Source organism: Pistacia vera, unplaced genomic scaffold, assembly GCF_008641045.1.
Source record: "Pistacia vera cultivar Batoury unplaced genomic scaffold, PisVer_v2 Contig19, whole genome shotgun sequence".
NCBI lineage: Eukaryota > Viridiplantae > Streptophyta > Magnoliopsida > Sapindales > Anacardiaceae > Pistacia > Pistacia vera.
This window is the reverse complement of record NW_022195990.1, coordinates 77,934-105,486: the sequence shown is the minus strand read 5'-3', so window position 1 is coordinate 105,486 and position 27,553 is coordinate 77,934.

Here is a 27,553-nt window from a genome sequence, read left to right as displayed (position 1 = left end):
AATTTAGAATTTAGTAAAATTTTTAAATCAAAATCTAATGTACACCGCCTGAGACGCGGGCTGCGAATTTAATGTTGATTTGGTATGCAGATCTTGCTAGCTGTAGTGATAATTCTACAAGAAACGCTGATAATTTCCTATTGAAAAACCGTGACTGATTTTATACGGTCAAACTACTAGTCTTCCAAGTTAAATCTGGTGGAGAACCAGAACTTATCTAAACTGGAATAAAAAAAAAAAAAAAAAAAAAAAATCATGTCCAAGCTGAATTAATAGAACTTTGTTGAAACTTTCTGGAAATAATGTGTTTGTCTCTTCTAATTAACTAAAGTTGGTACTGGGAAATCAATTGATCCGAGATTAGTTGTGTTGCTGGAATATTTCAGGAAATTGTATGTTCGGAAAGGAGACTTGTTCAGGAAAACTTTTCCAGGAATTCATGATGAATTTGCGGATTTTATCAAGAGAATTGGTCAAGTGTTATCGCCAGTAGTGAAATCTGTAAAGGAGTTTAAGCGTTGGTTCGCCATGCAGTCGTGCCATAGATGGCGATAAGTCACCATTGAGGCTTGACCGGTTCAAGATTCGGACGGTGGTTCTGGATGGTGGCGGCCAAGGTAGCGGCCTAGATGGTGGTCAACCCAGTGTACCAAGTTAGGTACTTCAAAATAGGAATTTGAGCATATTTCCTTCTCGGCTTGGTTGCCTTCGTAATCAAATTTTTTTATGGCGAGTTTTGTTGCTTGTCAATATTTCCGATTCTTATAGTGTTACTTACTCTGTTAACACAAGAATGTGAGCATGATTTGCAAAGAATTAGAAATTATTATTGTTGATGCGAGATTTTGACACCAACCAAACGTACGTGTGAGATGCTAAGCAGGCCCAGAAGACACACGTGAATGTGAAAATAAGAGTAAATGCAATGGGAAACAATGTTTAAAGTGGTTCGGATGCAAAGGAAGCGAATCCTACGTCCACTGATTTTTGTATTAATGATAGAGGTCAGGTCGCGTTAGCGGACTAACTTTCAAATGATTGTACAAGAAAGAGAATGCAATATATTTTTGAGAGAGAGTAGCCAATCCCACAAATGAGAGAAGAGCTCTTAATTTATAACGGGATGAAATAAGGTTATAATTACTAAATCTGTAAGTTGGCGGGATTATCCGTGCAAATCCTTCTTTATGTCACATTGCCCACCTTCTAGAGTGATTTACGCGATTTGGTGCAGGGATTGGACACATGGAATCACTACAGCTTCTGGCAGGTCTGGCGCGCACCCACTTTACTAACAGGAGTGTGCTGCTCCTGTCACCAAGCAACGTGGCTGCCTTTAACTGGCAGCGGGCCTACCTAAGCTCTGACTTTTTATGCTGGCTGAGCTTGCGTCAGCCCTATATTTACAGGTATAACAGAAGTCCCCTAGTTTTTAAGGTTTGAGAATCGAACCTTGGAAACTACAAAAGCCTTGATTTGATGCGTTTGAAGAGATGTTGGTCGATTCGACCTGATTGCAAAGGAGATCGAGATGACATCTTTCCATAAGCGACCTAGGATGATCCGCGACCTTAGGATCAGCGACCTGGTCACGGTCACGGTCACCCAGTGCTAGTGATGATCCCGACTTGAGGGAATTCCTGACCTGTTCGCACTTGACAACTTTTTAGGATAAATGGCCATGCTGCTTCGTAGTCGGTCACATCACTTTGCGATTGATGTGAGATAGGGTCGAACAATCACGTCGCTTCACGACTGATAAGAAGTCTGAAGAGTCACGTCGCCTCGCGACTAACGAAAAGTTCGGAGTCACGTCGCTTCAAAACTGACGATGAAGAGTGTTTCTGGTAACGATCTCTTCAGGTATTATCCGTTGCACTTTTTGCAGTGGGTGCATTAAATGAAATGCCCTTTGCTTTGGCAGACGTGTCTTATGTGCAATAAGTGCCAGCTGCGCGCATTAAATACAAGCCATGCTGAAACGACATTCCTTATTAGGGCATTAAATGCGGCTGTGGGCGCATTAAATGTGGAGGAGGGAAAACGTGCTGTCGCTTGAGTCGTTTCAATGGAAAGAGGTAACGATCTATTTTCTGGAGGCGTGACGGTCACTCTTCCTCATTGATTCGTGACACGTGGTCGCTATCAATGGTCAGATGTGTTTTCCGCCCAAACGTCGTTTGATTTCGGGAAATCAAAGCGCCATTTCCTTCACTATAAAAACCCCAAGCTCACTTCAGCCAAAGTCACAGTATTTTCATTCTAAGGAACTTTCGCCAGTCTTGATTCTTGGCCTTTCAGAGTGGTGTTCGCTCGATATTCGGAACAAGAGCCAATCTTTCTCATTCCTAGAGGTAAAGATGATTCCCTTCTTTTATCTTTAATGTTTTTAGCTTTTGACAGTCATCATGCGATGACTGTCCGTCGGTAGCTCATCGGAGGCGAAATACTCTCCGTTGGGTTGGAGCCATTGGTGGTAGCTCTTTTAAGTATTTTATTAGGGTTTTTCTGGGTTTAGGGAGGAAAATCTTTCCTCCATGTCATCGTACAAAAATGTACGAAGACTGAATGGTGACATTTTGTCGCTATTGCAGATTGCAAAATGAACCCTCATGAAGGAGCCAGCTCGCCCATAGAGGATGCTCCTACGGGCCCCCCTCGAGAAATTTACTCGACGCTTACCGCCGACAAGCTGCAAAGGGTGGTTAACCAGTTCATTGTTAGCATAGAGGTTTTCCGCGACAGGGTGCATACTGCCCGGGATCTGCCACGTGGGATGGCCACGATCTTGGAAGAAATCTTCAAGGGTGGGGGGTTGATCCCTTTCCACCCTTTCACCAGGTCGGTCCTTGATCACTTCGGGATCGCGCTAATGTAGTTCACCCCAAATGCGTACATGATCGCCATTGCCATGTACATTGCGTGTCAGGAGAATTGACTGGGTGAGCTAACCGCGGTTGAGCTCGGTTGTTCGTATGTCTTAAAAAAGAGAAAGGACAAGGATTCTTGGTACTTGTCCAAGCGAAACTCAATACAAGCGGGGATATATAGCTATCCGAGCAATGTGGGACCATACGACACAAATTTTTTCTTTTTTCGTTATGACGGCATCAGCCGCTTTCAGGATCCAAGTAAGTTCTCTTTCCTTCTGCACTCACTCGATTTTCGTTCTTCGCTAACGAGCTGTTTGTTTTCCTTGACAGTTAATAGAACGACCAGCTTGAATTTGCTCGCGGACATGGACAGAATTGTTTCCTTCGATTTTTAGCCCAAGGAAAGTCGTGAAGCGAGGTTGCTTGTGACAACCGAGAACTTACGGAGGTACGGCTTCTTCAACGAGTACGCAGCCTTAGAGCTCACACACCCCCCCCCCCCCCCCCCCCCCCCCCCCGAGTAAGTTTCTAGACTGTCCTTTCTAATTTTTTCTGGAGTGAACTGTTTTACTAACGGTGTTCGCATGCAGTGACCATGCCTCCTCGGGTGTCCAAGTCACCACGATCAAGACAATTCTCTTTTCCTCAGAGGCATACCACCGGACCAGCTGGAGCTGCTCCCAACGGTCCCCTGGTAGGAGAGACAAAGGCAGGTACTCTGACTCGACCTGCCGAAGTCCTCTATCCTTGACTGCTCGCCCAAAGCAGAAGACTACGACTTCGAGGCCTAAGAAAAGGCGGCAAATTCTGACCGAGGAGACGGAGTTCGAAGAGGAAGGCTTGGGCATTCAGCCCGAGAGGTCACAACCTTATCAAGCATTCATCTCGGGAGGGCCGCTTAGAGGCGCGACTGGCATTTCCATCGGTCAGTCGACGTGACCTGCGACCGCAGTCCCCGGGAGGAGGCCAGGCAAAGAGCCCGCGAGACAGGCTTTACCTGTCGAGGGGGTCGGAACGCTTGTACTAGACTCAATGGCCCAGCTCCCGGACCATTTGCAGCCGGTGGTCCTAACATTGTTGGAATGTGGACTCGCAGAGTCGTTCGAGTAGTTCCTGGCATCTAGTCCTGCCGAACTGCTGTCCACATCGTTCCAACTCTTTAGCCAGGTAAACGAGCTGTCTCGGACGAGGACCTTTGTTCGCTTTCTTGAGGGAAGTAGACTAACTCTTTTACTCTTATCGTGCCGGCCTTGCTTTCCCTGTACATGTCCCTGCAGAAGGCCCAGCTGGGGTCTATCGAGAAATTGGTTGAGCTGCGGGAGGAGCATGCGCAGCTTATTCAGGAGCTGGAGGTCGCACAAGCAGACAGGGACTCGTCCATCACTCAACTAGACTAGCACATGTCTGAAAGGGATGCTGCTCGCCGCATAGTGGACTTTCAGAAGGTCGAGCTGGACAAATGCGGCGAGAAGGTGAAGGAGCTCCAGCGGACCCTGGTCAGACTTTCCAAGGAGGCTAGAGAGAAGGATCAAGCGCTGCAAAATACCTTCAAACGAGCCATGCAAGCTGAACAGGAAAGGGGCAATCTGTGGGAGGTTACTGAAAGGCAGCGAACCGAGCTTGAGGCCGCGCTCCACCTTGCACAGGGTCGCATTACCTCTCTAACTTTGGAAATGCAACAGCAGGAGGCAGAGATGGAGAACATGGCTGCGGATTGGACAATCAGGTCCATCTTTGCTCTTCAAGCGAAAAACCTTAAGATGGATTTGTCCAATCTCCCTGGCGAGTACCAGGATGAACTGGCTGCTCTGGCGTAGGCCGAGGCCGAGGAAATGGCTCAGGGACCTAATCTGGAAGAACATCCAGAGTATGTTCCAGAAGTGGTACCCGAAAAGGAAATCGACGACTAGTCTGGGGACGTCGAGGTCGCCCCTCCGGGACCCGGGGGCGAGGATCAGTGATCCGCCTTCGCAGCTTTCGTTCCTGCTTGATTATGTACTCCCTTTTATTACAAACAAATAAAGATAGTTTTTGGTAATTTTTTATGAGTACGACTTTTGGTACCCTCCATTACATATGAGATTGCATAGTAACTTTATAACTAGAATAAGTCTATGGGAACATAATTACACATTCTATGCGAATAGAATTATACATGTAAAGCGATTACAAAAGAACAGAGTTACATCCGTTATTTACAAAGGTTATAAAATAAAAGCTTTACAAGGAAAAAATGAGTTCGGAATTACTGATAGTAAGGTCGAAGGTGTTCAGCATTCCAAGCTCGTGGTACTACGGAACCATTTAGCCTTTTTAGGTGGTAAGTCCCCGGTCTTATCACTTTGGCGATGCGGTATGGACCCTCCTAGTTCGGTCCCAAAACTCCCGTACTTGGTTCTTGAGTACCGAGAAGAACTTCCTTCAATACAAGGTCGTCGACCTGGAAGTCTCTTCGTCTGACCTTAGAATCGAAGAACTTTTTCGCGCGTTGCTGATAGGCTGCTATTCTTAATAGAGCCTTGCTGCGATGTTCTTCAACAAGATCCAGACTTGCTCTAATAAGCGCTTCATTGTCGGCTTCATTGTACAAGTCCCTCCGTAGTGAACCGGTTCCTACCTCCACAGGGATCATCGCTTCGCAACCATATGCTAGCGAAAAAAGGGTTTTTGAGGTAGAGGTCCTCGGAGTTGTCCTGTATGCCCATAGGACTTCGAGAAGGTCGTCGACCGAATTCCCCTTGGCTACGCCAAGTTTGGCCTTCAGAGTATGCTTGATGGTTTTGTTGACAGCTTCAACTTGACCATTTGCTTGCGGTCTCGCGACTGAGGCGAATTTTTTATAAATACCCAACTCGTCGCAAAACTGCTTGAACTCCTTGTTGACGAACTACTTGCCATTATCTGAGATAAGGGTATGAGGAATCCCTTAGCGGCACACAATATTTTTGAAAACGAAGTTCTTAAGCTTTTTGGTCGTGATTGCGGCTAGTGGCTCTGCTTCTACCCATTTGGTGAAGTAATCTACTGCGACCACGACATACTTGACTCCCCCCTTACCGACTAGCATGGCACCAATAAGATCGATTCCCCACATGGAGAATGGCCAGGGGCTGGTCATGGTTATCAGTTGGTGGGAAGGAGCTCGCGGTATGTTCGCGAACCGCTAGCACTTATCACACCTTTTAACAAAGTTGTAGGTGTCTTCTTGGATTTAGGGCCAGTAGTACCCTTGACGAACAACTTTGTTAGCAAGAGATCGTGCGGCGGTATGATTATCGCAGATCCCTTCATGTATTTCCCTCATGACGTAATCTGCTTCTTCGCCGGTTACATATCAGAGAAAGGGGGCGCTAAACCTCCGCCTATGCAGCTGGTCTTCGATGAGGGTGTAACGAGCAGATCTTGTTCGCAAAGTCCTTGCCTCGACCTTATCATCAGGCAGGGTCCCGTCCTTGAGGTACTGAATGATGGGGTCATCCAGGAATCTGATTCTGTTACATTCATGGCCTATTCGATCGAGCTGATACTGGGGGTCTTGATGACTCGAACATGAATGCTATCCGGTGCATCTGAGTCCAACGACGAGGCTATCCTTGCAAGACATCTGCCACAGAGTTGTTATCTCTGAGAATCTAAGGGTGCGTTTGGTTTAGTATTTTGGATAGGATTTTAGGGATAGTATTGGGTTATTGGATATGGGAGTATTACGAGGTAAATTTTAAAAATTTATAAAAAAGCCCTTAGGTTTACTAATTTAACTAAAGACCCTAACATGTAAAATGACAAAAACATCCCCACCATCTGCAGTGTCAGATTCTGGCCACCACCGCCGGAATCTGGCCGGAAAATTTCGTTACGGCAGAGACTTGTCGGATCTGTGCCGTAACACGTCGTTATGGCCTTTTCCGGCTAGATCCATGGTGGATCTGGCCGGAAAAGGCCAGATCTACGGTTTGTTTTGGCCGTCGACGGCCGGAAAAGGCCAAACGACGGCCATCTTTGGCCGTCAGCGACGGCCAAAGATGTGGCCGTCGTTGACCGTCAACGACGGCCATTTCTTTGGCCGTCGCTGACGGCCAGATCTGGCCTTTTCCGGCCAGATCCGTGGTGGATCTGGCCGGAAAAGGCCACAGCGGTGAACTTCCGGCCATTTCTGGTCGGAAGTTTGGCCGTTGTACAGATTCCGACTATCACCGACGGTGGTTGCCGGAATCTGACAAGTTGGGTTGATGGGGTTGTTTTTGTTAATTTTTAAACTTTTTTTTCAGGGGGTATTTAGTGAAATTAATAACCTTATGGGGTTAAAATGTAATTAAAAAAATAGGGTAATATTTTGAGAATATTGTACCAAACGCTATTTGAAAAATAGGATCCAGAATAGGGATAAAAATATTAAACCAAACGCAGCCTAAGTGATCATGAAGTGCTTGAATGGCTCGAGTGCAGCCTTAGCTTTCTTCAAATAGCGGATCATATTTTCTTCCTTAGCTTGGTATTCTCCCAAAATCTAGTTAACGACCAGCATGGAGTCGCTGTGGACATTGATCGCAGTTGCACCCATTTCTTTAGCCAACCGCAGTCCAGTGAGCAGAGCTTCATACTCGGCCTCATTATTGGTTGACTTAAACCCGAACCGGAGAATGCCATGAATGCGAGCCCCTTCGGGACTCAAGAGAAGAAGATCTACACCGGCCCTCTTTCTGTTTGATGATCCATCGACGTAGAGGCTCCAGGTCGACAGATTTTGAGCAATTTCCTGAATGACTTCGCTGGGCTGTTGTTCTGACTTACTCGTCGGAAGATATGAGAATTCTGATATGAAGTCGACAACAGCCTGCCCTTTGATAGTCGATCTCGGTCTGTACTTTAGATCGAACTGACTTAATTCCATGGCCCATTTAAGCAATTTACCCGACGCCTCTGGCTTCTGAAGGACCTGCTTGAGCAGGTAATTAGTCATTACATGGATCGTATGGGCATGGAAGTAAGGTCGCAACTTTCTGGAAGCAATCAGCAGGGCATAGGCTAACCGTTCCATTTTCGGATACCGCATCTTGGCATCCAATAGACGCTTGCTCACGTAATACACTGGCCTTTGGAACTTGTCCTCTTCCCAAACTAAGGCTGCACTGACCGCGAACTGAGAGACGGACAGATACAGGAGGAGGATCTCTTGCGAGAGAGGCTTGGACATGAGAGGTGGCTTCCTGAGGTGTTCTTTAATACTTTGGAATGCCTGTTCACACTCGGGAGTCCACTCGAACTTTTTATTGGCCTTTAGAACATTGAAGAACAACAAGCAGTGATCTGTTAACCTTGATATGAAACGACTTAGCATCGTTATTCGCCCATTAAGGCTCATGACCTGCTTTTTGCTGGTCGAGCTTTCCATATCGAGGAGAGCTTGGATTTTCTTGAGGTTGATCTCTATTCCCCATTGGTCAACCATGTATCCTAGGAATTTTTTCGAGGATACTCCGAATGAGCACTTGAGGGGGTTTAGCTTCATTCTGTATAGTCGGAGGATATCGAACATCTCAGCGAGATGTGCTATGTGATCCGAAGCGACATGGGATTTGACCAGCATGTCATCTACATAGACCTCCATTGATTTTCCGATCTGTTCGGAGAACATTCGGTTAACCAACCGCTGGTAGGTTGCGCCAGCGTTCTTGAGGCCTACAGGCATAACTTTATAGTAGTACAGTCCCTAATCTGTAACAAAGGATGTATGCTCTTCGTCCGGCACGTATATCAGAATTTGATTGTATCCCGAGTACGTGTCCATGAAACTCAGCAGCTCATGCCTCGAGGTGGCATCCACGAGCTGGTCGATTCTGGGCTGGGAAAAGCTATCGGGCATGCTTTGTTGAGGTCGGTGAAGTCGACGCAGGTTCGCCATTTGCCGTTAGGCTTCTTTACTAGGATCGGGTTAGCAACCCAAGTTGGATAGAGTGCTTCTCGGATGGATCCATTTCGAAGGAGGTTATCCACCTCTAGCTTTAAGGCGGCATATCGCTCCGGATCCATCGCTCTTTTTTTTTGGCGAATCGACTTGGCTTCACTGTCGATGTTTAATGCATGGAAAATAATATCCGGGCTGATCTCGACCATATCTGCGTGCGACCATGCGAACACATCGATGTTTTCTCTAAGGAAACTGGTCAGCTCGATAGTGAGCTAGGGATTAAGATTGCTCCCAATCCTTAACGCTCTGCTTGGCTCGCTCTGGTCGACCGATACTTCAGTCAGATCCTTAACCAGCCTATTGGAAGAGCATTCCTAAATATGAGGATCTATACTATCCTCGGTTGGGCCAGGTTGTGGCTCGATCTGGCTGATCGCCATAGCCTGTCGGGGAATGCCACGCGAGATACCCTTCCTTTTGCACACCATCTGTATTGCTTTTACGTAACAGTCATGATCTACGCGCTGAGATCCGCTAACTTCCCCTATCCCCATCGAGGTAGGGAACTTCATCTTCAAATGGTATATCGAAGTGACTGCTTTGAAGTTTCTCAGCAGAGGTCGCCCCAGGATACCATTAAAAGTGGATTGGCAATCCACTACCAAGAATTCAGTTACCTTGGTCACCTCGTCAAAGTCACCCAGCGTGACTGGAAGCAAGATCGTTCCCTTGGGGATCAGGTGGTCCCTTGTAAAACTATATAAGGGGATCAAGGCAGGCTTCAAGTCGGCCTCGTCCAAGTTCATTCTTTCGAAAGCTGTCTGGAACAGGATGTTCACAGCACTTCCGTTATCCACCAACATTCTGTGGACGTTATGGCTCCCTATGAGGGATGTGATCACAAGAGCATCATCGTGGGGATGATGCAAATGAGCTACATCCTCTTCGGAGAAGGTAATTTCCTCCTCCTTGCGAACCTTTTGCGGTCGCTGCGTCGTGCTCATCACACTAATCGGATCGTGATGGGCTGCGCGAGCATATCTTTCCTAGGCAGCTCGCGAGTTTCCTACAAGGTGCGGTCCCCCAAAGATCATATTGACGCTGCATATGCCTTTGCGATCACGCGTTTCTTTCCCAGTTCCCCTTGATTGTTCTCTTGCGCAGGAATGGAATCATCAATATATTCTTTGAAATGCCCCTTCTTGATGAGGTCTTCAATTGCCTGTTTGAGAGCCCAACACTCATCGGTGTGATGCCCATTATCCCGATGAAAGCAACAATACTTTTTACTATTTTTGGCTGACGGGGGATTTTTCATGGGCTTAGGCTTTTCGAGCAGGCTGGCTTCTTTTGATTTGTCAAGAATAGCTGATACCGATGCATTCAAAAGTGTATATTGATTTCTATCGCGATCGTGACGAGGAATAGAAGCATAAGACTTTTTGGGCTCATAGCGCGGTTTCTTTCCTTTTTGTTGATCGTCAATAGCCCATCTGCGATCAACTCTCCTACTTTCCCCCCTGAACAGACGCACTGCCTGAAGCGCCAGAGTCGCGGCGGTGGAGCGCCACCACCACTGAATTTTCAATTCAGAGGTACTTCTCTGCGAGGTTATAGAAGCGGGTGAGGGAAACATCATCCTTAGCCTGTAACTCTTTCCACAGGTCGGTCTGTGGACGAACTCCTACTATGATGAGAGTCCGAACAGACTCTTCGGGAGTATGAGCTACGTTGTTGAGTTATCTATGAAATCGGTCGACGTAAGACTGGAAGGATTCGTCCCTTTCTTGCCTTATATTACTGAGGTAGCTCAAAGGCATTGAGAACTTTCGGTTCGCTTGGAAGTGCCTTAGGAACGTCGCGCTCATATGAGGCCATGAGCTGATCGATCCTACTGGGAGCGACCTGAACCATCGTTTGGCATGAGAGGTTAGAGTTACTGCCAAACAACGACACTTTGCTAGATCTGAGACCTGGTGAAGCTCCATTAGGTCATTGAATTCATATAAATGATCCTGCGAATCAGAATTTCCATCAAACACTCGCATGTCGGGCATTCTAAATCTTGATGGGAGCGGGGCGGCTAGCACTTCTGGAGAGAAGGGGGACGCAGATGCGACCTGCCCTTGCTCATTTTGCTGAGCTCTTAGTCGGTCTAGAGCTCGCTACAGCTCTTCAATCTGAGGCAATGGAGCCATTTGGGGATTGCTTTCGCCCATGCGAGTTCGACCCTCGCGATTGTGATTGAGGAAAGTCCGGAGGTTGGATTCCTTTTGGCCTCGGTCGGTAGTTCTAACCGCTCTCGACACACGCTGGCTAGAGCCGTGTGATGGCGATAAAGGGTGCAGGAAATTTTCACGACCTTCGCGGTGGTATGAACCACCCCGTGAAGTGTGGGAACCTCCCGCACGATGACAATCAGGATCGTTTTGCTGATAGTGATAAGAATCGCCCCGCCTAGCACTTTTATGGGGGTGTATATGCGACGTGGCATGGGACAGCTCGTGCTGCGTCCTTTCACTAAGTCTTAACGCCAATGGTATTCTATTCGGGACGTGGTCGGTGTTTGCCGGCCCTCTGGAGCCCTTAGGCTCGTTTTTTACCACTTGCTTACCCTTTCTTCGACCCGCTGTAGTGCTCGCGGCACGAGCTATCTCCCTTTGCCGCGCTTTTGCGCGACCTACAGGCGTTTTTGGCGGTTGCACCGCCCTAGCTGATTTGGGTGGCACGCCTTGGTCCAAACGGTCTAACCTTTGGTTGACCGTTTGAAGGGTATTGTTAAACCTTTCCAGGTAGCTCATAATGGCAGGGTCAAGTTGTGAACTTGATGGGATATCCCCTGCGACATTTTGCAGAACCGAAGGTATCTCGAAAGAGGTGTCCTCCTGGACTTGGGGTATCCCCTCAACACCCTAGTTAGTTCGCTCAGGCTCAGGTTGGCGGGCCATTTGCTGTTGTAGGACCAGTTTGTTAGAGATTCTCCTGATGAAGGACGAATACTAAATCAATCCTCCTTCTAGCGCCAAACTGTTGATGCAAGATTTTGACATCAACCAAACGCACGTGTGAAATGCTGAGTAGGCCCAGAAGACACACGTGAATGTGAAAATAAGAGTAAATGCAATGGGAAACAGCGTTTAAAGTGGTTCGGATGCAAAGGAAGCGAATCCTACGTCCACTGATTTTTGTATTAATGATAGAGGTCAGGTCGCGTTAGCGGACTGACTTTCAAATGATTGTATAAGAAAGAGAATGCAATATATTTTTGAGAGAGAGTAGCTAATCCCGCAAATGAGAGAAGAACTCTCAATTTATAGCGGGATGGAATAAGGTTATCATTACTAAATCTGTAAGTTGGTGGGATTATCCGTGCAAATCCTTCTTTATGTCACATTGCCCACCTTCTAGAGTGATTTACACGATTTGGTGTAGGGATTGGACACGTGGAATCACTACATCTTTTGGCAGGTCTGGCGCGCACCCACTTTACTAACAGGAGTGTGCTGCTCCTGTCACCACGCGATGTGGCTGCTTCTAACTGGCTGTGGGCCTACTTAAGCTCTGACTTTTTATGCTGGCTGAGCCTTGCGTCAGCCCTATATTTACAGGTATAACAATTATGGAGATGAACTGGCACTTACATTTCATGTATAACATAGCTTTTGAAACATTATACTAAATAAACTTAATTTGAATTCTCAAGATTATATTTATCAGGCTTTGTTTTCAATATGAATTACTTTTCAATAATGGTGTATTTTCACTGTGCATATCTAATTTAATCTCGGCAGTTGGAAGTGCATTATCTAATACTCTGAAAGTTATGTCATAATTTATGTAAAAAAAATTTTTTTGGTGACCGGAATGATCGGACAAGTTTGTGTGCACTTTAACCAATCCCCGAGGTTCATTAAATACCTTACAAATTGAAAGAATCAAGTAAGTTACAATGTTATTGTGGTAGGTGACCCTAAAGTTTGAACCTAAGAACTCAAGGAATGGAGCAAACCTCCTTGACTGTCAGGCTAACCCATTGGGGTTTAATTTTGGTAAATTAGAAGGTAGCATAATACACATGATTGCAATTATCATTAACTTTAACTTATGGACGTAAAAATTAAAACTCGTACCTAAACACAAATAGTTAATTACTGACACTGCACATATAATTTATCAAATGGGATCCATGAAGGACAAAAAGTTTAGAGCCTGAACATTATAAAACTTCCAGGTGAGTTTTCAACCCAAAAAAAGTTGTAGATATTCGATCATAAACTAAAATGGTCAACGTAATAGAAAACTTGTAGAACATTACTTCTTGGAAACTTTAAAAATACGACTGACAACTAATTGAGATCAACCACCTGATCATATAGCTGGAAATATTGATTATATGGTTAATTTTTTAATACGAAGGACCAAAGCACTAACCAAACGCTATCAACATCAATTACAAGAAAATAAAACGAAAACTTCAAGAAAAAAAAAAAAAAAAACAAACGAAAACTTCAAGAAAAAAAAAAAAAAAACAATCCCTCAATCATCTGAATTATAAAATAAAATAAGTCTTGGCTTTTGAAGTTGAGGCTGGGTTGAGTTTTGTTAGAATGCCATAATTGGAAAGAAAAATGGTGGGCATGTAAATTATAAAGGGTTTGGGCACTCTCTCTTGACAAACCAGTTTTCTAAGGAGAATTCTAACCAAGCTTATAAAAAACCCATTATCCAGTCCAATTCCTATTAAAGACCCATTGTTCAGCCCAATTTATATCAATTTGGGAGTAGGTTCCTATCATCCAGTATCAAAGCATGATCCTGCGCCTACGTGGCAGACCAACCTTAGGCAATCTTGGTTTCATTATCAGCCTTCAGTTTTTTCCTTCTCAGCTTGGTTGCCTCCAGCATCAATCTTTTCATAGTCGGCTTCATTCTTCGATACTTCGTAAAGGTGAGCCTAGGAGGTAAGAAGGTGATCCGTTCGGGCAGTAACAAGGCGAGTTCGGGCCGTACAAATGTGAGGCCGGGTTGAAATTAGGTGACCCCATTAATCCTTTAGGAGAGTTTGGCTTAGTAATCCAATGGAGTTTTGAGTCTTGGCTTGTTTGTGACCAAGATATTAAAAATCTAATTCACAATATAAATATATAAACTGTTGATAAAGTTCTAACCTAATAAGTCTCAAATAAAGATTCCTATAAAAATTAAGGAATTTGTGTTCCCAATCCTTCTTTACCTTTAAGGTTTTCAAATTTATCACTTGAATAACAATTTTAACATTTTTCTTTTTTATCAAATAGATTCTCAAAGCTTGAAAAACTTATCACTCGTATCTTTTTGTCTTATCAGTTGGACTCTAAATTAAAAAAAAACGTTATCCATTAAATTGTCACAAACGACAACATAATAAAGTTAGGATAAAAAGGTATTCATGATACAATTTTCAAGCTTTGAAGATCCATTTATAAAAATGTGAAAATTGTTATCCGAGTGATAAATTCAAAGACTTTAAGAGTTGTCTATAACATTGTCCATTTAGAAAATAAGAATCATAATCGAATAGAAATTGTGTGAATGATAACACTTTAATTAATTACAAACTTGTCCAAGACGTCAACAACAAATATTACCTAGTGTTTGTTGATGATTGGAGTAGGTGGTCTAATTACGAATGTTAAACACTTCTAATGGATAAATATGTGCAAAATTTTCTATAATATCTTATAAGAATAGAATAAATATGTCTTGAATTTTATTTCAGATTGAGAAATTTTATAAGAATATAAGAGATGTTTGGATCCTATTTATATCAGGGTTAAGACTTGAACAAAGAGAAAATGCTAATGAGTAGTGCATATATGCATGCAAAGTGTAAACTGGTTGAAAATGTAGAAAATTATCTTATTATAACAGTGTGTTTCAGGAAGCAATTAATTATAAATCGATCATAATCTTAGGAACATGCACCTGAAAAAATGTTAATTTGATTAGCATAATTAAAAATAAAATATACTAATTATTTCATTAAACAATTCCCCATTGGATTAGGATTCCAATATTATTGTTATGCCTGGAAACGTAGGGCTGACGCAGAACCTTGTCAGCGCAAGTGGTCAGAGCTTAGGTAAGTCCAGGTGCCGTTCAGGTGTAACCACGTCGCGCACTGACGCAAGAGGCGTGCCCCTGCCAGTGCAGTAGGTGTGCGTCAGGCGGGTGAAAGGCTGGAGGTGATCCACGTGTCCAATCCCTGCAAGAATCTAGTAAATCACTTGAGCAGGTGAATAACGAGGCGCAAGGAAGGATTTGGACGGCAATCTGACCTACTTCCTGATTTAGTAATCATTACCTCAATCCATCCCACTATAAATAGAGGTCTCCTCTCCCGATTGCGGGATTAGCTAATTTCTCTCTGTAATAGCATACTTATTTTCTCTTTGTAATCACTTGTAAATTAGCTTGCTGAAGGCGACCTGACCTCAGTATATTAATACAATATCAGTGGACGTAGGAGTCGCTTGTTTAAACATCCGAACCACTTTAAACATCATTCCCCATCTTTTATTCATTCTCATACCCCCATTCGCGTGTATTCTCTGAATCAGCTCAGCATTTCACACGTGCGTTTAGTTGGTGTCAAAATCAAGCATCAACAGTTTGGCACTAAAAGGAGGGCAAGGTTCAATGGCCAGTGTATTACGCGAGCAAGCGTCTGCTGGATGCCGAGATACGGTACCCGAAAATGGAGCGATTAGCTTATGTCCTGCTGATCGCTTCCCGAAAGTTGCGACCTTACTTCCATGTCCATACAATCCATTTAATGACAAGTTACCCACCCAAGCAGGTCCTCCAGAAACCAGAGGCATCAGATAAATTGCTCAAATAGGCCATGGAACTAAGTCAGTTCGACCTGCAATATAGACCAAAAGCAACCATTAAAGGGCAGGCTGTTATTGATTTCATTTCAGAATTCTCATATCACTCGACCAAAGAATCCGAGCAACAAGCCAGCGAAGTCAGCCAAGAAACTATTCAGAATCTGTCGACCTAGAGCCTATGCATCGACGGATCCTCGAACAGGAAAAGGGTCGGGACATGTCTTCTCCTCTTAAGTCCCGAGGGGACTCGTATTCATGGCATCCTCCAGTTTGAGTTCAGAGCGACCAATAATGAGGTTGAGTATGAAGCTGTGCTTGTTGGATTGCGGTTGGCTAGAGAAATGGGATCAACCGCGATCAACATCCACAACAACTCCATGCTGGTTGTCAACTAGATTTTGGGGGAATACCAGGCCAAGGAAGAAAATATGATCAGCTATCTGAAGAAAGCTAAGACTGACTCAAGCCATTCAAGCACTTCACAATCACATAGATTCCTAGAGATAGCAATTCTGTGGCAGATGCCTTGGAAAAAATAGCCTCATCGCTAGACTCAGATGCACTGGAAAGTATCCCTGTTCGGTTCATAGAGGCTCCCAGTGTCAACTCGACCAAACATGCCGTGAATAAAGCAGAATTAGTTTCCTGGATGACTCTTATCATTCAGTATCTCTGAGATGGGACCTTGCCCAATGACAAGGTCGAAGCAAGGACCATGCGAACAAGAGCTGCTCATTACATACTTATAGGAGACCAGCTGTACAGGCGAGCGTTTAGCACCCCCCTTCTCCGATGTGTAATCGACGAAGAAGCATACTACATCATGCGAGAGATACATGAAGGGATCTATGGTAATCACACGGCCGCATGATCTCTCGCCAACAAAGTTGTTCATCAATGATATTACTGGCCCTTGATCCAAGAGGACACCTACAACTTTGTCAAAAAGTGTGACAAGTGCCAACAGTTCGCGAACATACCGCGAGCTCCTTTCCACCAGTTGATAACCATGAGCAGCCTCTGGCCATTCTCCATGTGGGGGATCGATCTCATTGCTCCCATGCCAGTTGGTAAAGGGGGAGTCAAGTATGCGGTGGTCGCGGTAGACTACTTCACCAAGTGGGTCGAAGTAGAGCCATTAGCCGCGATCACCACCAAAAAGCTCAAGGACTTCGTCTTAAAAAATATTATGTGCCACTATGGGATTCCTCATACCTTCATATCTGATAATGGGAAGCAGTTTGATAATGAGGAATTCAAGCAGTTTTGCGACGAGTTGGGTATCCATAAAAAGTTTGCCTCAGTCGCAAGATCGCAAGCAAAAGGTCAAGTTGAAGTTGTCAACAAAACCATCAAGCACACTCTGGAGGCTAAACTTGGCACAGCTAAGGGAAATTGGGCTGACGACCTTCCTGAAGTCTTGTGAGCATACAGGACAACTGCAAGAACCTCTACCTTAGAAACCCCTTTTTTGCTAGCATATGGTTGCGAAGCGATGATCCCTGTGGAGGTAGGGATCGGTTCATTTTGGAGGGACTTGTTCAACAAAGCTGACAATGAAGCGCTTATGCGCGCAAGTCTGGATCTAGTTGAAGAACATCGCAGCAAGGCTCAGCTAACAATAGCAGCCTATCAGCAACACGCGAAAAGGTTCTTCAACTCTAAGGTCAGAAGAAGAGACTTCCGGGTCGACGACCTTGTTTTAAAGGAAGTCCTTATCGGTACTAGAGAACCAAGTGCGAGAGTTTTGGGACCGAACTAGGAGGGCCCATACCGCATCGCCAAAGTGATAAGACCGGGGATTTATCATCTCAAAAGGCTGAATGGTTCCGAAGTACCACGAGCTTGTAATGCTGAACATCTCCGACCATATTATCAGTAATTCCGAACTCAATTTTTTCCTTGTAAAGATTTTACTTTTCTTAATCTTTGTAAATAACAAGTGTATAATTATGTTCTTTTGTGATCATTTTTACATATATACAATTATGTTCGCATAAACTTGTACCAATGTTATTGTAAACATTTAGAATGCGATCTCATATGTAACAGAAAATACGAAACTTGTAAGTACTCATGAAAGATTGTGAAAAACGATGTCTTTATTCACAAAAAGGGAAAGTACATGGGCAAATAGGGAAAAGACTACAGAAAGAGATCACTGATCCTCGTCCCCAGGCTGGTCGCCGACCGCTTGTTCGGGTGCGGGCTCCTCTAGGATGACCTCCGGATGCTCCTCTTCCAGGTCAGGTCCCCGAGCTGCTTCTTCAGCCTCGGCCCGTACCATAGAAGCAAGTTTGTTCTGATACTCGTTAGGGAGGTCAGACAAATCCATCTAAAGGTTCTTCAGCCGAAGAGCAAAGATTGACTTAATCGTCCATTCTGCAGCCCTACTCTCGATCTTCGCCTCCTTCTGCTGCATCTCCGCAGTTAGCAAAGTAACGCAACCTCGAGTGAAGTGGAGCTCGGCCTCAAGCACTGATCGCTGCTTCTCAGTATTCTCCCACAGCTCACCCCTTTCCCTTTCTGCTCATAAGGCCTGCTCGGAGGTCGTTTGTAGCGCCTGGTCTTTCTCACCAGCCTCTCTGGTGAGTCTGGCCACGGTCTTCTAGAGCTCCTTCACCTCTTTGCTGCATTTCTCCAGATCGGACTTCTAAAAGTCCATCGCACAAAGTGCAGCATCCCTTTCGAATAGATGCTAATCCACATGAACGATGTACAAGTCTTTGTCTGTTCGCGCGACTCTCTAGCTCCCGCTTGAGCCGCGCATTCTCTTCCCTCATCTCCACCAGTCCCTCAACAGCCCCCAGTTGGACCTTCTACAGGGACAGGTGCATGGAGAGCAGAGCTTGCATAACGAAGAGAATAAATTTAGTCCTTTATATTACAAAAGCAAATAAAAGTCCTCGCCGAGGGTAGCTCGTTTACCTTACTTAGGTGCTGGAAGGACGTGGTCATCAGGTCCATAGTGCCAGAGGCTACGAACTGCTTAAAAGCCTTCGCAAGCCCGCATTCCAGCAAAGCAAAGACTACCGGCTGCAGATGGTCCAATAGCTGACCCATTGACTCTAGCACGGGGGTGTTTGTGCCCATAGTCGGTAGAGTTCCCTCCGCTGGCTCCTTGCCCGACCTCCTCCCGGGGACTGTGGCCACTTGTTGTCTTGTCTACGAACGCCCGGGAGCAATGGAGATGCCGATCGAGCCCCTAGGTGGCCCTCCCTAGCGGAACTCTTGGTAAGGCTACAACCTCTTGGGCTGAACACCCAAACCCTCCAATTTAGACTTCGACTCCTTGGTCTGAATTTGCCTCCTCTTTTTAGGCCTTTGGGCCATGGTTTTCTGCTTCGGGCGAGCAGCTGAAGGCTAGGGAGAGCCCGCAGGTCAGGCCAGAGCACCCGCTGATGTCCCTCTGACGGGGGGACTATTGGGAGTCGCTCTAGCTGGTCTAGTAGCACCCATCCAGGGGAAGGAGAATTGCCTTGGTCATGGCGACTTGGGCACCTTGGGAGGCATGGTCGCTGCATGCGAACATCGTTAGTAAAATAGTTCGTTGCATGTGAAATCAAAAAGACAGCTCGAGAGGCTTACTCGGTGTGGTCTCTAGGGTCACTTCTGAGTTGAAGAAACCACACTTCCATAAATTTGCGGTTGTCACGAGCAATCTTACGTCGTGACTCTCTTCGGACAGAAAGCCGAAGGTAGCGATCTTGTTCGGATCCTCGAGGAGCTCTAACTTGGTCATTTTGTTAACTGCAAAGAAGCAAAGAGCTCGTTAGCAAAGAATGAAAGAAGGTTCGCGAACTCAAAAGAAAGGAGAACCTACTTGGCTCCTGAAAATGGCAAATGTCATCATGACGAAAGAAAAAGAATTTCATCTCGTATGCCCCTACGTTACTTGGGTAACTGTGTATTCCCATTTCAATGGTAGGTCACTTGGAAAGATAGTAAGAATCCTTGTCCTTACTCTTTTTCAGGATGTACGAGCAATCGAGCTCAACAATGGTTAGCTCGCCCAATCCGTTCTCGCCACACGCGATGTACATGGCCACGACAATCATGTACGCGTTTGGCGTGAGCTGCAGTGGTACGATCCCGAAATGATAGAGGACCGACCTGACAAAAGGGTGGAAGGGGATCAACCCCTCACTCTTGAATAAGTTCTCGGAGATTGTAGCCATCCCCCGTGGCGGACTCCGAGCTGTGTGTGTTCTATCTTGGAAGACCTCCACGCTGAGAGCGTATTGGTCTACCACCTTCTGGATCTCATCGACAGTTATTATCGACAGGATCTCTTGAGGGGGACCCTCTTCAGTCCTGGTTGTTGGGGAGTCCATTCTTCTGCGGTTTGAAAAGAAAAGTGACATGCAAGGAATCACTCAGTCTTCGTACACAGTTTCGTACGATGACGAGGAGGAAAAAGAAAATGCTTCTTCCCTTAAACCCTAGAAAAACCCTAACAGAATACTTTTAGAGCCACCATCAATGGCTCAATCCCAAAAAGAATATTTCATCTCCGATCAACTTCCGACAGACTATCATCGCACAACAACTATTAAAAACAAGAAAAAACAGTAAAAGTGGCAGAAGGATCATCCTTACCTCTTGAAATGAGAAGATTAGTCCTCTTGCTCTGGATATCAAGTGTGCACCAATCTGATAGACAAAGAACCAGGGCTCATGAAAATCTCTTGCTCTCTCTGAGAAGATGAATATTGTGACATTGCCTGAAGTAAGCTTGGGATTTTATAGGGAAGGAAATGACGCTTTGGTTTCCCGAAGTCAAACGACGTTTGGGCGAAAAATGCATCTGACCGTTGATCGCAACCACGTGTCGTGAATCAACGGAGAAGAGTGACCATCACGCTTTGAGAAACCAAATCGCCATCCTCTTCCGTTGAAACACTTAAGTGACGACACGTTTTCCCTCCTCCACATTAAATGCACTCACATCCGCATTTAATGCTCTGATAGAGAATGTCGTTTTAGCATGGCTCGCATTTAATGTGCATGGCTGGCACTTATTGCGCACAGGACATGTTTGTCAGAGCAAAAGGTGTTTCATTAAATGTATATGCTGCAAAAGTGCAACGGATAGCATCTGAAGAGGTCGTTATGTACAACACTCTTCGGCTCATGTCTCATCGAGAAGCGACGTGACTTCTCGATCTTGTCTCGTGTCAACCGCGAGGCGACATGACTCTTCGACTTGGATGTGTATCGGTTGCAAAGCAACACGATCTTTTACCTTAAGCAAAAATTTCTGCCAAGTGCAACCAGGTCATGAGCCTTGGCCGAAGACCGAAGCCATCGTCGTGGCACTGGATATGGTCTAATACATGTCGTTGACCCTTAAAGTAAAGGCCATTTTAGGTCGCCTGCATGAAAATGTTTCTTCGACCTCTTTGCATCCAGGACGGGTCAACTAGTGTTCAAACACATCAAATCAAGGCATAATATGTAGTTTCCAAGGTTCGATTCTCAAACCTTAAAAACTAGGGGACTTCTGTTATGCTTGGAAAAGTAGGGCTGACGCAGAACCATGTCAGCGCAAATGGTCAGAGCTTAGGAAAGTCCAGGTGCCGTTCAGGTGCAGCCACATCGCGCGCTGACGCAAGAGGCGTGCCCCTACCAGTGCAATAGGTGTGCATTAGGCGGGTGAAAGGCTGGAGGTGATCCACGTGTCCAATCCCTACAAGAATTGAGTAAATCACTCAAGCAGGTGAATAACGGGGCACAAAGAAGGATTTGGACGGCAATCTAACCCACTTCCTGATTTAGTAATCATTACCTCAATCCATCCCACAATAAATAGAGGTCTCCTCTCCCGTTTGTGGAATTAGCTAATTTCTCTCTGTAATAGCATACTTATTTTCTCTTTGTATTCAGTTGTAAATCAGCTCGTTGAAGGCAACCTGACCTCAGTATATTAATACAATATCAGTGGACGTAGGAGTTGCTTGTTTAAGCATCCGAACCACTTTAAACATCCTTCCCCATCTTTTATTCATTCTCATACTCCCATTCGCATGTGTTCTCTGAGTCAGCTCAGTATTTCACACGTGCATTTAGTTGGTGTCAAAATCAAGCATCAACAATTATTCTTATGAATGGCTTTAATTAAAATGAAATAAACTAAGGATTCCTAACACAAGACAATTTCCTTAATTTTATCAGAATCCTTGTAACATTCTATTAGGACAAATTCCAATATACTTATATTGTATGCTTATTTCTCTTGGACACAACAAAGAGCAACTGCCAGACTCTCCTCCGGTTGTAACGAGAATTTTCTCTTCGGGTATACAAGCGGCCAAACTCTGATGTGCGGCAAGACTTTTCTGTTGGATTGATGAAGGCTCGTCGTTGTCGCAAGCGGCCATACTCTCATGTGGAGCGAGACCTTCCTGATGGTTTAATGGATTCTCTTCATCGTTCCAAGCTGCTAGACACTCTGGTTGGATTTATGGATTCTCCTTGTCCTAATAACAAGCCATTTATGGAGTCTCCTCCTCATTACATAAAGTCTCCTCACAGCTCAAACTCAACTTCATTTTCCATGGAGTTTCCTTCCCGTTACAGGCCAAACTCACGGTCAAAATTCATGAAATCTTCTCCTTTATACACCCCAAACTCACCTTCAAGATCCATGGAATCTTCTCCTTTATGCACTCCAAACTCACCTTCCCATTATAGCCCGGAGTCACCTTCATCAAGCTACACACCTACATCTCCTATGTGTTCTCATGATGTAGAAGAGCAAAGAATGGATTGCCCTCCAAGGAAAACACCAAAATTGACAAACAACGAAGCTGACCGAGAAAAGATTGATGATGGAGGCAACCAAGCCGAGAAGGGAAGACTGGAAAAGATGAAGGCGGATAATGAAGCCAAAATCGAAGCAGCAATGGCCGAACTTCGAAGCTTAATGCAGAAGCAGCAATTAATTGACAATCTGCTTAATTTCATCAGATGCAGTGATTGTTTCTGATAACTCCAAAAAGAGTTGTCTATTTTATCTGGAAAAAACCGAGGACACTCACACAATATACAAAATGATTAAAGCAACATCTCTATCTCTGTGTCTCTCTTGTTTTCTCTGTCTGTTCACACTTGTGTGCTTCTGTGCAAGTGTGATATGTGTATGTAGCTGTAGATTACTTTATATTGTTAGACTTATGCTAGATATGTACTAGTTGCCCAAAAGTATTAATGCCCTCATGATCTGCAAATTGAGTAGCATCAAACATAGACCTTTTAGAATACTACATCTTGTTGTAGCATAGTTACTTGTAAAAATATTAAATCTTTTGATGTTCCAATATTTTTACCCTAATTATTCTCTTCCAAGAGGAAAGATCACCCCTCCTTCCTAAAGAGGAAATGGATATGTTCTAATTATGATATATAGAAGAATGGACATTTGTGTACTAATTGCTACAGCTTCTCTCTGTCAAAGAAATAGCAACATTGATACTGAAACTGGCATATATTGTTAAATTAAATTTATTTAGGCAAGTTACAGTTACCTGCATATTTTTGGGCTTAACGACGATGATGATACTTAATAATGTTGCTAAGGCATATAATAGAAGAAAGAGTTCTTTAATTCATATATATATGAATTGATGAATGATACGCAAGTGTTGCAAGTTTTTTTGTGGTGAAACAAGTGATGGAATATGGTGATGGAATTTTAATTCATGTGATGAATTATTTGAAATCATATGCATGTATGGTGGTGATTTTATGCATGATATTTAATTTGATTAAATAGTCATATAATACATCATTGCTTGGTATAAATTATTATATTTTTTAAATGCAATAACAAAAATGTTTGTTGGATCAATTGATCTAGATAAAATAAAGATATATTTAACTTTTTATAGGGTAATCTATGTATAAAAAGACCTATCTGTCCTTACTGAATAAAAAAATAAAAAATGATTTAGTAGTGAGGGAGAGAATGATTTCAACTTTCATTTAATTCTCTCTCTTATCATTAGGTCTGAAAATCAAATTTTAATAAGATATTTTCAAATCATTAGATTTATTATTTAATTTTTTACCAAGAACAAATCCAATATTTTAATTTAATTATATGACAAGAGTTATTATACACTTGAATGTAATATTGGATTATATGACAATATTTTAATCCAAACTAATTATTCAGTTCAGTTAGAAACCGGTTTATAAGAAAAACCGGTCTAGTTTCAGTTTTACTTTTCTTTGAACCGGTTATCTAGTTCGGTTTAAAAAATAACCGAACTGGTTCGGTTATTTGGATTTTGCCACCCCTACATCCTATACGAGACTTTATACTCGATTGCCTATATAAATATATATTTTAAAACATTTTATACGAGACTTTATACATAAAACATTGTATATATACAATCATGATTCGAGGTGATTAAGAGTATTTAAGAAAAAAATACTTTGTTATCAATATTCAGAATACATATACATAAAATATTGATATATGGAAAACATTTTTTTTTTACAATTCTCTCTATTTTATCCAAACAACATTCAGATCAATATACAAAAAAATATTTTTTTATCGAGCTTTCTCTTTTTTATCCACACAACATTCAAATCAATATATATAAAACATTTTTTATCTAGCTCTATTTATTTTATCCACACAACATTCAGATCAATTACAAAAAACATTTTTATCCAATAACTATTTTATCACAATATGAACTAGCATATTCATTTGTTGGCAAAAATGAGATAAAAAGGTGTGCCTTTTTATAAAAATGTGTTGAAAATCAATGTGTTGCAATGATTCTTACACTTGCAATAAGGGATTACACTTACAACTTTGGGTAATAAAAGTCTGACATAAGAAAAAAGCATGTACTAGTAATAAGGGATTACATTTGTAACTTTAGGAGATAAAACATGTACCTTTACATGTTTTTTTATTTTTTTAATTTTAAATCAATTTAATTATTACAATAAATTAATTCCTACTTTTCAACTTTCCAATAAATTAATTCCTACTTTCCAACCTTTATTCTTGAAAACATTGAAGTAATAATTACTCCTCTTTCATCATTTCATAATGTCAATGGTGTAAATTGTTTTTCCTCCAAAAAGTAGGGTTTAGGAGCCAAAAATAATTTTATTATATTAAAGGATAATTTTGTAAATTTACCTTACTCAAAAAAGTTTTTGATCCTGATCAATTGATCCAAATAGCACTACTCATGTAATAATTTGTTTTTAAATAGATTCAAAAAATGATGATGTAAAATGACATGATTGTTTTTGAAAAGATAAATGTGTTATAAAAATTATTATTTTATTTAAAGTAACTTATATCATAGAATGATTATTCTTGAAATAATAAATCTCATTTATCTATGTTGTGCATGACTTTTTGAAAAGTCTTGAAATGATATTAATGATTAAATAACAAAAATCATCATTATATCTTTAGGTGAAATATGACAAAAATGTCTATGTAATGATTCATTTAAAATGTATAATTGTTGCATGCTCTAAGGTCATGATAAAGTTACCACACACACACACACATATATATATATAACAAAAATGTTTGTGTAATGATTCATTTAAAATATATAATTGTTGCATGCTCTAAGGTTATGATAAAGTTACCACATGCATATATATATATGTATATATATATTAAATTCTTTATATTCATACCTTTAAATAATTGTTTATTATATTTGGTAAGAATGGTTTAATATTTATTTATGTGATGGATGAATATTAGATTAGAGGGTTGATCATAGGTGCCATTTAGTTTATTTTATTTATTTGAAATGGTTTTTAATATTCTTTTATTAAATAGCTTGTAATAATTAAATTTTATTTATTTATTTTAATTGGGCCTGCATGCCTAAGATCCAATTTGTAATAGAATTGGTTGGACGGGAACCCGAAGATCATCTGGATGACGATCCGAACGAAGATATAGGATTAGGATAAATAGTTTACCTTTAGGGGGCCGTTTGGATCAGATTAATATTAGATAACTGGGGTAATATTTTTTAAATTTGAGCAAATGACGATGTTTGGTTGGTTTGGGGGGGGGGGGGGGGGGGGGGGGGGGGGGGGGGGGGGGGGGGGGGGGTGGGGGGGGGGGGGGGGGGGAAGGAGCAACAGTTTGGATGTGCAACAGAATTTCTTAGGATGTTGCGGTGGCATGTCGGGAGGCGACGGGGTGGCGGCCCTATTATTAAAACTTACCTAAGGTAATATATTATGTTTCCTATATTGCCCCTAAACAGTTGAGCATTTGGTCCAAATTAGCCTTATATTTGTTAAGATTTACAGAACACACAATTCACTCATGCAGACCCTTTTGTCCTCATTTTTAAAATTTTTCGGACGACATTGCCCTAGTTATTGTCATTATTTACAGAAATGTCATTGTACCCAGAACTAGCCATCACTGTTAGCCACTATGGACCATCTCCGAAGACTGCCAAAAGTTGCCATAATGGTGTACGATCGGCCGTATATGGCTGGTCGTGCATCGGTAAGGCCTTTTCCAATCATGGATCATAGACTTGGCCATTTCACGACCATATATGTGGCTATGAAACAACTGGCATTTCACAGCCAAAGACTTGGCCATTTCACACCCAAAGACCTGGCCATTTCACAGGCAGATCTATGGCCGTGAAATGGCCATGGCCAAATCTATGGCCTTGCCGGCATCACGGCCATATCTATGGCACTATTGGCAGCCATCGACGGTGGTGGCTAGCTACTGGCAGTGGCTTGGAGTGGGTAAGGGTGTTTTTGTTAAGTTTAAAAAACGTTTTTGGTTCCTAGGGTGTTTTTACTAAATCTGAAAAGTAGAGGGTTAAAATAAATTATTCAAAAAATAATAATAAAAAATACTATTTTATTAATATTTAAAAAGGAGGGCAATTTAGTAATCTATATAACATATCCTCCCAACCAAACATATTACTCACCAATTTATTCGAACCAACCAAACACATTTTTTAAACATTCCCAGTAATCTTCAAAGTGATTTTTTATTTCATTAATATAATATCCCTCTTATAATAAAAAAATATATGATCCAAACGCCCCCTAGCATGTATTTTTGAAAAGCCCCATGGTTAACCCACATGCTTTAATTTATGCATATATGTGATATGTATGGAATGTTAGTTAAACATGGCATGTTAAAAAAATTAACTAAGGTTAAACCTAAATCTCCCCAATTAAAATTATTAAATCCAAGTCTCCCATTATGGGATAACTAAATTCTTTAATATAAATTTTAATATCTCAAGATTTCTATTATGTGAAGGATATGATCTTTATATCATAGAATTAAGTTGATCTTGTTCTTGGATGGATTTTGTTAGTAAGTGATCAGGTTTGCGCAACCAATGGCGGAGCCAGAATTTTTGCCCAGGGGGGCCTCCACGGCTCCGCCATTATTTGTCAAACAACTAGTGAAAACTTTTAAAAAACCACCAAACCTTAAGCAAAAGAGTTTACAGCAACCACAATCTACTAAAAATATTCCACACAAATTTAGAGGTCAATCACAACTCTAACACAAGTAAAATACATAAAAGTTTACAAAGAGATAGATTAAAATCACCAAAGAAGTAGTCAAACTTCATGCTGTATAACTCCAAATCCAGACGTTAATATCAAAACTCAACCATCTAGATTAAAGATCCACACATCCTCTGCGTATTGACCAAAAAATCAAGCTAGAATGGTATACTTGAAGATTTGAATATATGAATATTGATTGTTTAAATATGAAAGCAAGTTAGAATGGTATACCTGAAGATCTTCAATTTAACACGATTTTCCGCTTTGATATATTCTGAAAGTGTTCAATGATATCTTTATTTTCAATTGTAGCAAAAACTTCATTC